Source organism: Grampus griseus, assembly GCF_964374135.1.
Source record: "Grampus griseus genome assembly, chromosome: 1".
NCBI lineage: Eukaryota > Metazoa > Chordata > Mammalia > Artiodactyla > Delphinidae > Grampus > Grampus griseus.
The window spans coordinates 108,087,368-108,099,469 of record NC_139017.1 but is presented as its reverse complement, the minus strand read 5'-3'; the positions used below and the strand labels follow the sequence as shown (position 1 = coordinate 108,099,469).

Sequence of the window (12,102 nt, the reverse complement as noted above, 5' to 3'; positions counted from 1 at the left end):
ATTCATCATGATCAGTTTCCATATTGATAATAAGCTAATAATTATAGTTTTCCTTGTATTTTGTCACAGATAAGCTGTTTCAGTGTTTCCTTCTGACATGGACAAAGGAATAAAAAGTAGGATAAGTATAAGAATCATATCTTTAAAAGTAAAGAAGGCTGCAATTAAGTATGAATGTCAGCTAGAAAAGACAGTTCATTGGAGGGGTAAATATTATGGTAATTAAAATGCCAACAAGTAAGATGGAATAGCAAGGTTGATTCTGGAAAACTCATCTTGGAAAAAAAGAAAAAATCAACAGTAAGTGATACCAACTTATCCAGTCTGGATTAGGACAGAAATGACTCCAATTTAAAACTTGGATTCTGTGGAGAAAAATATTACTTGTGGTCGTTTCTGGCAAGAGAAAAGGCAGTGGTAACAGAAAGACTGGACACAGGATCAGATTTCTGGAAGTTTTGGAACAGAATATGTTTAATACAGACATGCTGATGGCTTTTCTAACTAAAGGAAATCAGGTTCATCTATACTTTCTCTGCCTTGAGTAATTTTCCCTTATCTTTCTTTACCTGGAACACTTAAGTTTTAAATAGGAGATTAAATAATATATCACTTGCAAATCTTTCTTTGACCTCCAATACCCTGAGTTAGGACCCTTCTAAGACTCACACCATCCTAGGGTCCTACAAGTTTACTTGATAGTGTTTTGGCTTGTATTGTTTTCCTCATCAGATTGTAAATTCCCTGAGGGCAGCTTTATCTCTTATTAACCACCATATTCCCAGAAACTAGTACAACACCTGGCACATAGTAAATGCTAAAAAAAAATTGATTTTTTTTGCTCTTGAATAATGATTTGTTTCTTTTGACAATAAAAAGGGACAACATGGCTGGTGGCTACTTTTGGCCCCTCAATACCAGTTTACAACCACTGGTTCACAGCATGCTCATAGATAAATTCATAATTCCTGTCCATTCTCCAGCTGAGCCTGGAACACCTTGTCCTACTAGAAACCAAGCTGTAAAAGGTATCAAACCTAGAGTCACGTTAAAAGAACTCTGGGAGCTTGAAGAGGATCTCACCAGCCAGAAATGGGACAATATGAACTTCAGTAAGGACAAAAATTGCAATGGATTGCAACACGTCAAATATGATTAAATTCAGAAGTTCAAAATGATACAACAAAAAATTATTCGCATTTAGCAGATGAAAGAAAGCCAACTCATTATTTCCAAAACTGGTAAACAAAGGTGAAGAATCAAGCATTTATTCTACCTTTTCTATACATACAATAATACAACTAACCAAATAGTAGATTAGGGGATGTATTCCAGCCAATAAATGAAAAAGAAGTGAAAGAACAAGAATATCTCCATTTTGCAATCCCCTAAATGATCTAATGTATGTAGGGAGTTGAGGAATCACAACTGTTAACTAACATCACAGAATGATGATAGACATTTTGTGCTTCCTAATGAAAGAACACAGTATCACCCATAGTCTTGCCAAAAACAAACAAGCAAAACTGACCTTGGCTAGGCCTCTATATGTGGCTACCAATTTGCAGGAAATACAGAGGGAGAAACATGCTTAACTACACCATGAGACTATAATCAGCAAAATCCAGGCTGTAGGAATCTCTACAGGTTAAATGGCTGGGGATCTTCAACAATTAAATTATAAAGTGGGGAAAAGGCAATGGAAGGAGAACTTGTAGACTAAAAGACACAAGAGTAAAACAAACAAGACTAAACTACAGTTTTAAAAGATGTACACCCGAGTGATAAACCATAAAAGAAAAAGAGGAACTGCTTACTTACTGCAGGAGAGATAGGCTTGTGGCTGGGTTGGGATCCATAAAAGTTTCTGGGGATAACTGGCAGTTCTATTCCTGACCTGTGTGGTAGTTATAAGAGTGTTTGTCTTATAACTGTTTGTGATATACATTTGTTTTATATAGTTTTTAGTGTCTGTGCTTTATTTTCAATAAACAGTAAGAAAAACGTTATGAGGTGGCTTCTGGATAAATATGAACTATTGAGTATATATGCATGAATATCTGCTCCTTCTTAATCATTAAAATTACAGTAAAGGAATATTTAAAAGACAAAAAGTACCAAAGACCAGGGAATAAGAGACAAAAGATGTCAGCAAATCTGTTCTTATATTATAGCCATGTAAGTTGAATATTTTAAAATTAAAACTTTATTTAAAAGTTCAGAAGCACATCAGTATAGTTATTAAAAGGAAGAAAAAAATCTCAAATAGGATACCTTTGAAACTTGGCCAGAGAATATATTTTTTTAAATAAACTGTTTTTTTTAAATTGGGGTATAGTTGCTTTACAATGTTGTGTTAGTTTCTGCTTCACAACGAAGTGCATCAGCTACATGTATACATATATCCCCTCCCTCTTGGACCTCCCTCCCAACCCCCACCCACAATCCCACCCCTCGAGGTCACCACAGAACACCAAGCTGAGCTCCCTGCGTTATACAGCAGGTTCCCACTAGCTATCCGTTTTACACATGGCAGTGGACCTACAGTCTGTCATAAAATGTGAAGTAAGTCAGAAAAACAAATATCGTATATTAACACAGATATGTGGAATTTAGAAAAATGGTACAGATGAACCTATTTGCAGGGCAGGAATAGAGACCCAGATAGACGTGTGGACACAGTGTGGGGTGAGATGAATTGGGAGACTGGGATTGATGTATGTGCACTGCCATGCATATAACAGAGAGCTAATGGGAATATTTTTATTGTTTAAAAAATTCCAGGGCTTCCCTGGTGGCGCAGTGGTTGAGAATCTGCCTGCTAATGCAGGGGACATGGGTTCGAGCCCTGGTCTGGGAAGATCCCACATGACGCGGAGCAACTAGGCCCGTGAGCCACAACTACTGAGCCTGCGCGTCTGGAGCCTGTGCTCCGCAACAAGAGAGGCCACGAGAGTGAGAGGCCCTCACACCACGATGAAGAGTGGTCCCCGCTTGCCACAACTAGAGAAAGCCCTCGCACAGAAACACAGCCATAAATTAATAAATAAATAAACAACAATAAATAAATAAACAACACATCCATAAATTAATAAATAAATAAATAAATAAGCCAAGCATTTGAAGCCCTTTAAAAAAAAAAAAAAATTCCGTACCTGGTTTACCACCAAGTAAAGATCTTACCTTTTAAATAATAAATTTAAAATATAAAAATCAGAGTTAACTGGGTCAATTGAATTTTAATGACAACCTATGTCTACAAAATAAAGTTTTTTTTAACTAATTCATTGTTGAAAATGTAAATCAAATGACAGGACGTGGCCATCCTTGCCAAGCAGCAAAATTTCAGAGAGCTCAGAGATTGAAAGATTTAAAAATACACCATTCAGAGTCTATAACTTTCATTAGAAAACTACATTGGCATGAAACTATACAGAAAAATAATTAAAAACAAAAATCTGATAAAATGCTTTATTTTTTTCATCTAAAATACTTTAGTAAACACTGAAAAGTCAAAATGGTTTCTCCCACAATGTGCTTCACTATCTAAGTTGTCACATCACAATTGAAAATATAACACCTTAGTGAGGAAAAGGATGAGCAGTCTGACTTGCGGTGCTTGTTTTAAAAATTGAGATATAATTGACATAAAGCATATTAGTTTCAGGTGTAAAAAGCCTGTATATAAATATAGAGAGAAAGAAATGATCACCACAATAAATCTAGTTAACATCCATCACCATGCTTAGTTGTAATTTTGTGTGTGTGTGATGATAACTTTTAAGATCTGCTCTCTTAGAAACTTTCAAATGTACAATACAGTGTTATTAACTATGTTACCATACTGTGCATTACCTCCCCATGAATTATTTGTAACTGGAAGTCTGCACCTTTGACCCCTTTTACCCACTTCACCCACCTTCCCCACCTGACCCCTGCCTCCTGCAACCGCCAATCTGTTCTCTGTATCTATGAGGATTTTTTGTGTTTGTTTTAGTTTAGATTCTACATAAAAGTGAGATCATGTAGCATTTGTCTTTCTCTGTATGACTTATTTCACTTAGCATAATGCCTTCATGGTGTATCCAGGTTATTACAAATAATTTAAGGCTGAATAATACTTAATCAGATTTTTTTTTGCTATTGAGTTATATGAGTTCTTTATATATTCTGTATATTAACCCCTTATCAGATATTTAATTTACAAATATTTTCTCCCATTTGATAGTCTGATTTTTCACTTTGTTGATGGTTTCTTTTGCTGTGCAGGACCTTTTTAGTTTGATGTAGTCCTACTTGTTTATTTTAGCTTTTGTTGCCTGTGTTTTTGTGTCAAATCCAAAAAAATCATCACCAAGACCGATGTCAAGCAGCTTTCTGCCTATGTTGTCTTCTATGAGTTTTATGGTTTCAGGTATTACGTTCAAGTTTTTAATCCATTTTATTTTTTGTGTATAGTGTAATATAGGGGGTCAAGTTTCATATTTTTGCATGTGGCTGTCCAATATTCCCAAACCATTATTGAAGAGACTGACCTTTCCATCACTGTATATTCTTGGCTCCTCTGTCATAGATCAACTGACCACATGTGGATGCATTTATTTCTGGTCATTTTTTCCTTTCTCTTCTGTTCCAGTAATCTATGTGTCTGTTTTTATGGCAATATCATACTGTTTTGATTACTATAGCTTTGTAATATAGTTTGAAACTAGGAAGTGTGATGCCTCCAGCTTTGTTCTTCTTTCTCAAGGTTGCTTCAGCTATTTGGGGTCATTTGTGGTTCCATATGAATTTTAGGATCGTTTGTTCCATTTTTGTGAAAAATGCCATTGGAGTTGTGGTAGGGATTGCACTGAATCTGTAGGTTGCTTTGGGTAGTATGGACATTTTAACAATATTAATTCTTCCAATCCACGAACATGGAATATCTTTCCATTAATTTGTGTCTCCTTCAATTTCTTTCATCAATGTCTGTACTGTCTTACAGTAGAACTGTAAGTTCTCAACATACAGGTTTTTCACCCCCTTGGTTAAATTTATTCCTAGGGTTTTTTGTTTGTTTGTTTGTTTGTTTTGGTGCAATTATAAATGGGGTTGTTTTCTTAAGTTCTCTGATAGTTCATTATTAGTGTATAGAAAAAACTGATATTTTTTGTATATTGATTTTGTATCTTGCATGTGGTGCCTTCTTAATAGAAATAGTTTAATCACCAATTTTTATTAAGAAGCAGGAAACTCAAGTAGCTTTAAAAATAATAAGTAAAAATGTGTCTTCTGTTTTTGGACTGCTAACATTTGTTTACTGCACTGAGAAGAGTGATTCAGTATCCTTTCCAGTGAAAACATTTTATTATTCTCTAATCACTAAAGGCTGAGTCTAGTTCACATTCATTTTTAAAGCAAAACCTGGGAACCAAAGCACTAGCAGATTCCATTAGTTTCCTAAGAAATCATAAAACTAAAATATTGTCATTCTTATTCTGGCAGCTGTCAGAAGTCTGGAAGCTAGAGGCTCCTAACAGAATAAATATGTGATGCTCTATGGTATATATTAAGCACATTAGTAATTCTTTAGTAAGAGTGGTAAGTCTGTTTTATTTTGAAATATATAGTCCTTTCAGTTAAAAAGATAGTTAAAAATGGTAAACTGATAAATAATCCACAAATAAATAAATCCAATGAATAAACTAATTATGGTATATTGGTAAGATGAAACAACCTGGATGTGGCAACCTGGATGAATCTCAAATGCATTATGCTAAGTAAAAGAAGCCAGACCAAAAAAGAGTATATACTATATGAGTTCATTTACATAAAACTTTAGAAAAATGCAAATTAACCTAAAGTGACAAAAAGCAGATCGGTGGTAATCTGGGAAGGGTGGGGGCAGAAAAACAAAATGAGGGATTACAAAAAATGAACAAGTGTTGAGTTTGACAAATACCTTTTATATCTTGATCTTGGTGATGGTTTCACAGGTTATACGTACATGAAAAATTATGAAATTATACAATTTAAAATATACAGCTTATTATATTATAATATACCTCAATTATACCTGTACAAAACTATACAAAAATAAGTTAATTGGTATTGGGTGTTTTAGATAATCATTTGTTTTTTGGTAGGTAACAGTTTGTAATGATTTGAAGACCATTAGAGAGAAAGTAGAATTTATTCATTGAACTTAGCCCCAGGTGAAATCAGTGAAGTTCAGAATTTGTATTATTTTGGAGGTAATAACACGTTCAATTATAATAGGTTAAAAGTAAAGTACATATTTGGGGAAATTTAAATTTTTCTGATATTTTATAATATAGCTTTAAATACTCTTATTATAGATAAGAGTGACATTTAGGTCATTTAACTATCATGAAAAATTTCAAGTTTTTTCATTGATTTTTATATACACTACGCATTAAATACACAAGAACACAATATGATTTGACTTAAATTTATCTTCTGAGTAGTTTATAAGTCTGAACAAAGTAGAGATGAATATATTCCTTTGAAAATAGTCATATTGAGAAAAGATAAAATTAAGAAACCATTTAAGATAGGGCAACATAAAAATTATGAATTCCTGAAGGGCAAAGTTATGCAAAGCCTTGTCTGGTGCTGGGCATACAGTACATTCAAAGTACATTCAACAAAAATTTGATGGCCTGAATTGATGAACAAATTAAAAACAAATTCTATTTGAATAATTATATTTTCAATTACGCAATTTCAAAAGTTACCCTTTGTCTGAAAAAGCAAACAACTCCACCCCAACAAAAAATAACCAACTAGTATAGCTTCTATAGATAGGATTCAAATTTTTCATATGCAAACAAGAATGAATGCATCCAGAGGGAGAGAGGTTCTGTAAGGAGAGAATTTAGTTTTGAGACATGGATCCAAAAAACAATCATAAGATTTTGTTCTTTAGTATTTGTGGAAGTACATGCCATGTCGGGAATATACTGAGTCCAAGTAGGAAAGTAATAAAAGAAGATTTAAATGACCTTTTCTGAGTGAGAATAATCTATCCAAAAGTTAATGCCAAAAAAATATTTGAAAGGACAAAAATAATAAATTCACTTTCCCAGTAAACTATAGAAACTAAACTTGAGCCCAGGGCAGTGTGCAACTGCAAATTAAGGAACTGTTCTGTCTTTTGAAAAAACCACAAATAGAAAATATGAGCTTCTGGAAAAATAAATGCAGAATAAAGAATTCATCTAAGTATCTGGCTCACTTTCATTCTCTTTTGCTGTTTTAGGTCTAAAAAGCCATCAAAACCAGATTTTTTTTCATTATGATACTGTTAAAAATCTTTGCAAATGATTATTGCTATTTATATATTTCCGCTTTTGTAATTCTATATATTTAAGCAATAACTATAGCACAGCTGAACTCTAAATTCCATTTATATGTAACATTCTAAAAGCTCAGAGAAAATCCAAAAAGACAATAAAATCCTTTATGACATAGCATACACTCTCTCTTCTAAATAAAACTTTGCTTAAATAGTATTCACAGTATATTTGAAGTCACTCAAAAAAACCTACAAAGTCAATTGCAAAGGCTACTTTCATTCTACTGAAATCTACAGAAAACTATTACTAAACTTATAATTTTAAAATAATTTATTTTGACCATTATTTGATACTTAAGTTTGGATAACCTATAGTGACAAAAAGCAGATCAGTAGTAGACTGAGGAAGGGAGGAACATGAAGGACAGAAAGGAAAGGTTACAAAGGTAAGCAAAGAAATTTTGGGGTTTGATGGATGAATTCACTATTTTGATTTCAGTGATTGTTTCACAAGTTAAACATATGTCTAAAATTATCAAATTGTACAATTTAAATATAGGCAGTTTTGTTATATATAAATTATACTTCAATAAAACTGTAAAGCAAAAAGGTAGTTGGTATTGGATGTTCTAGATAACCACTTGCTTTTTGGTAGACAATAGCTTGCAACCACGTAAAGAACCTTAGAAAACCTGTCCCCAGATAAAAATCAGTGAAACTCATATTTCAAAATGTTTTGGAGATAATAACATGACTGTGATTTGATACTTACCTTTAGATAAATATCATTTTAGGTACTCACTGTCTATATACATGACTCATTTAGAATTCTTATGAGCATCTTTAAGAATATATAGTCATTCCTTCAAGTTGCCATGTGTCAGGCATTGTTCTTGGTACTGAACATATACTACAGAATGAAGATATTCCCTTGTTTCATAGAATGTATGATATATTCCAGAGACTCTTTACCTCAGATTCTCATTTCAGTGTGCGTAAGTTTGTGGCACGGAGTGGGAAGTTGGGTGATTTAAAAAGCTGATTTATATTGTTATGAGGAACTATCATGTATCAATCGCCCACGTTTGGTTTAAATACACAACTATGGGCCTGGGCCACTCTATGTTGTTTCTCATTCTCTCGTTTTCCAAATGGAATGAATAGTGTGGCTATTTTGTTTTCTTTCTAAAATCATATACTGATTAGTTGAGATGTAGACCTGTATCTGGGTCTCACTGAGAATGCTCCTTACCCAAAGAACCTGGCCTTGGAGCTGTAACAAATAACTGACCAATACACTGGGTTATCTTTCTCTGGAGAAGGGAGAGTATATTTTCAGCTGTGTGGGTAGCCACATGCACTATGTTACCAAAGGCATTTTAAAACCTGTGTAAGTGCGAAGAAGGGTATATACAGATATTGGGCACCAAAAATGTGAAATGTAGACAGCATTTCTTTTTATCTGCTCACCATCTGTTTGGGGAACTACTCTCTTCCCCAGTTTGCAGTGCATGTGCTTCTGGTCCCCATCCCAGTTTTTTAGGGGTATAGGATCACCTATACCCTAGGTGATCCAAATCCTGCCAATTACAGTATTCCTGTTTCATGGCTGTTGTGATTGACTTAAAGATGACCATGTAATCCCAGTCAGATTGGCTGGAGCCTACCTTAGAATTTCTGCCGGAGCTACAGAGAAAGAAGAGTGCTTTCTTTTTGCTAAGATTGCTAACTCTTAGAGCAATATAAGCCTAGAGTTGCCAAGAGCCACCTGTTCCACAATGTTTGTAAATGAAGCCAACAGAGATAAGGCTAGAAAATGAGAGTAATTTGATTATATTCATCCAGCTCCTGTATCTAGCCAAACCTCTAGGCACATGCAGTGCTGGACTTCCTGACTACATTAGCCAGTCCTGATTTTTTGGCTGAAAACTGTTTGAATTAGGTTTCTGTCATTTTTAATGGAAACAGACTTGACTAAAACACTGAACTGTCTGCAGTTCTCTAAATACACCCAGCTTCCTCATATATCTGTTCTGGAATGCCCTTGTCCTCTGCTTGCATTTGGTAAGTCCCTACTACGTCTTCATCTTTGATCAAGCAACCATGCTTCTCAGAAGTCTTTCTTAACTCCCTCCACCCCTGAGGTTCCTTCATCATACAATTTGTTACTAACTCAAATGTATCATGATCTGTGAAGCCTTTCATAGTTCCTCTTAGTCAAAATCAGTAGCTGTTCCTTTATATTCCTACAGAACTCTGTTAACATGGCTGTTTAGTACTTATTGCACTATATTATAATTATGGACATGTTTATTCCAATATAATGTGAGCTCATGGAGGAAAATGAATGTATCTTACTCATCTTTATACCTCCAACATTTACCTTAACATGTTGCTGGAGACAATTCTCCATAGTCTCTTGAATTTCTGCACATTATGTAAATGAGGTACTTACCATTTCTCATACCAGTCTCTTTTCAGGGAATTTTGTATAGTAAACATAGAGATAGTGTCTCCCCCTATAGCAAAAGTCAGGAACACTTACTGTCCATATAATAATGTCTTTTTCTGGAACCCATTATTTTTTTATAGCTGTCCATTATAAAAGATTCAGCTTCCTTAAGCTCCAAGTTCTTCTTAAGAAATGCAACCCACTGTATATGCAAAGGTCATCCAGGTCTCTTCATATCACCCTCTGGAAACTGAAGCTCAGTGAGTCAGTGCAGAAATGTTGACACTCCAGAAACTACTATTGCTGAGAGTAATAAACTATCATTTGTCTCTATCCCAGGAGTCTTGTGTCTTCTACCAGAATCTTTGAAACTGTCAGGCTAACTTGCTGGCTTGCAAACAGGATAAAATCTCAGATCCTTCACAGTCCCTGACGGTTCAGGTCATGAGGACGGGATACTGATGGAGACATAGCTTTCTGTAAGAGGAAGTATGAGGGCTTCACCAGATGATAACAGGATATGAGGAGAGTTAATGGGAATTGGCAGTGAATTTGACCAAATTGTGCAGTCAACCAGGCAATAAATCGTCCCGCACTTTATTGCCTGCTAAAAGGAGGAACTGGGAAAGATGGCTGTAGACCAAGTACTGGGAACGGGAAGCATCTTCAAAGACAGTTGCCCTAGTTGTTGCTAACTCTCCTCTGGATGGAAAGATTTCCTCCTAAATCTGGTGAGCAGCCTCAGGTCTACCTCATTGTAACAAAAGTACTAAGTACTATTATTAACAGTAACAGTACTAAGATTCATCCTAGGTTGGCAGAAGATTCCATCCCCTTTCAGATAACAGTTATAGAGACTGCCACTTATACTGAGTATGAAAGGATAGAAATTTGTGACTGTTATGGACAGAAACCAGGCAAATCAATAAAACTTTGGCTGGTTTACTTGGGAGATGAAGGGGAAGATTCCATATTTTTTTCCACAATACGACTATGGTATTAGGCCTGACTACCTAGCTACTGAATACTGTGCCTCTGGTATAGCTTAGAATCAAAGGCCTTATGCAATTTGGCACCAATCTACTTTTATAACCTTATCTGTCACTCTAAACCAACACAAGAAATCTGCATCAGCTAGCCAGTTTTATTCACTGTCTGTAAATCCACCAAGCATATTACCTAGATGTCTAGCTCTGCTCACGTGATTTACCCTGCTTGGATTGCTCTCCCCTTTTCCTGCCCTTTATTCATCAACAATCTAATTCAAGATCCACCTTTTCCAAGACCCTTTCCCTAATCCTTCTATCTTGTTAACTCTCTGTACTAACACTGAACTATAATAACTATTTATTTAATTCTCAATGATGCTGTTACCATTATTAACAAGTATATGCATATATCTTGTCTTTCTCAAGCAGGCTGTAAATTTCCCCCAATTATGGATAACACATTCTTTTTGTATATATCCCACAGTGTTCACTAGGCACAGCCTTGCACACTGTAGGAACTCAATAAACAATTTTTTATTGACTGATTTAATCACATGTTTTCTTTCAGCACTACTTTTTGAGTAACAACTAAAAACACCAAATTACTCAACCAAACTCAGTTGATAAAAGATACCAAAGATGTAACTGGTTTAAGTGAAGGGAATCAATTAGCACTAAGATCTACTCAACTAATGTAGCTGGCCACAGGCAGCCTCGTTCCAGTTAAGTTCACTTAAGTGCTAAAATGGACATTTAGAAGCACGCCTTCACTAACGAGCAGACTCTCCAAATAAACTTTGGTCTTTGTCTCTAATGAAGACCACCACGGTGGAAAAAGAGGACCCACTGCTTGGCCACTTCTGGTATCTCTGTGATTAGTGGTCTCAGCTCATTTTTACAGTAAACAACTGGTCCCATTTACCAAGAACATCATCCAAAATTCAACTATTTGGCAATCTCTGTAGCCCAGGGAGGTTAACGGCTGAATCAACAAACATTGTAACTATCCTGCTACCACATTTGAAGGTGGTTTACTGCCAGAACTGGGAGGAAGCATGTGATTAGTGCTAAAATTGATATTACCATGCTTAAAGGAATAGAAAAGAGTCCTGTACAGCATTCTCCATATGTTTTTCTTAAAAACAAAGAACGATTATGGAAAAATTTTTAATCTTATGTTTTAAAGTACATAATGTTTTACCTTGAGACACCTCTAATATTTACAGTTCTGTGAAGAGCTAAACGCACAGGTATATTTACTTCTTTGTTACAGCAATTTAATAATTCACCTAGAATAAGCAAGAAAATAACTTTGAAGTGACATTTGTTCAAATGGTCTTTAATGATGAACAATTCTCTTC

The 12,102-nt window shown here is 35.0% G+C and overlaps 1 protein-coding gene across 1 annotated transcript in view; it reads right to left on the bottom strand.

The window, feature by feature from the left end:
• The window catches only part of COL24A1 (collagen type XXIV alpha 1 chain), a gene marked incomplete at its 5' end in the record, with an annotated part of 394,608 nt that overhangs the window by 239,380 nt on the left and 143,126 nt on the right, over positions 1–12,102 (bottom strand). The window lies entirely within an intron of this gene.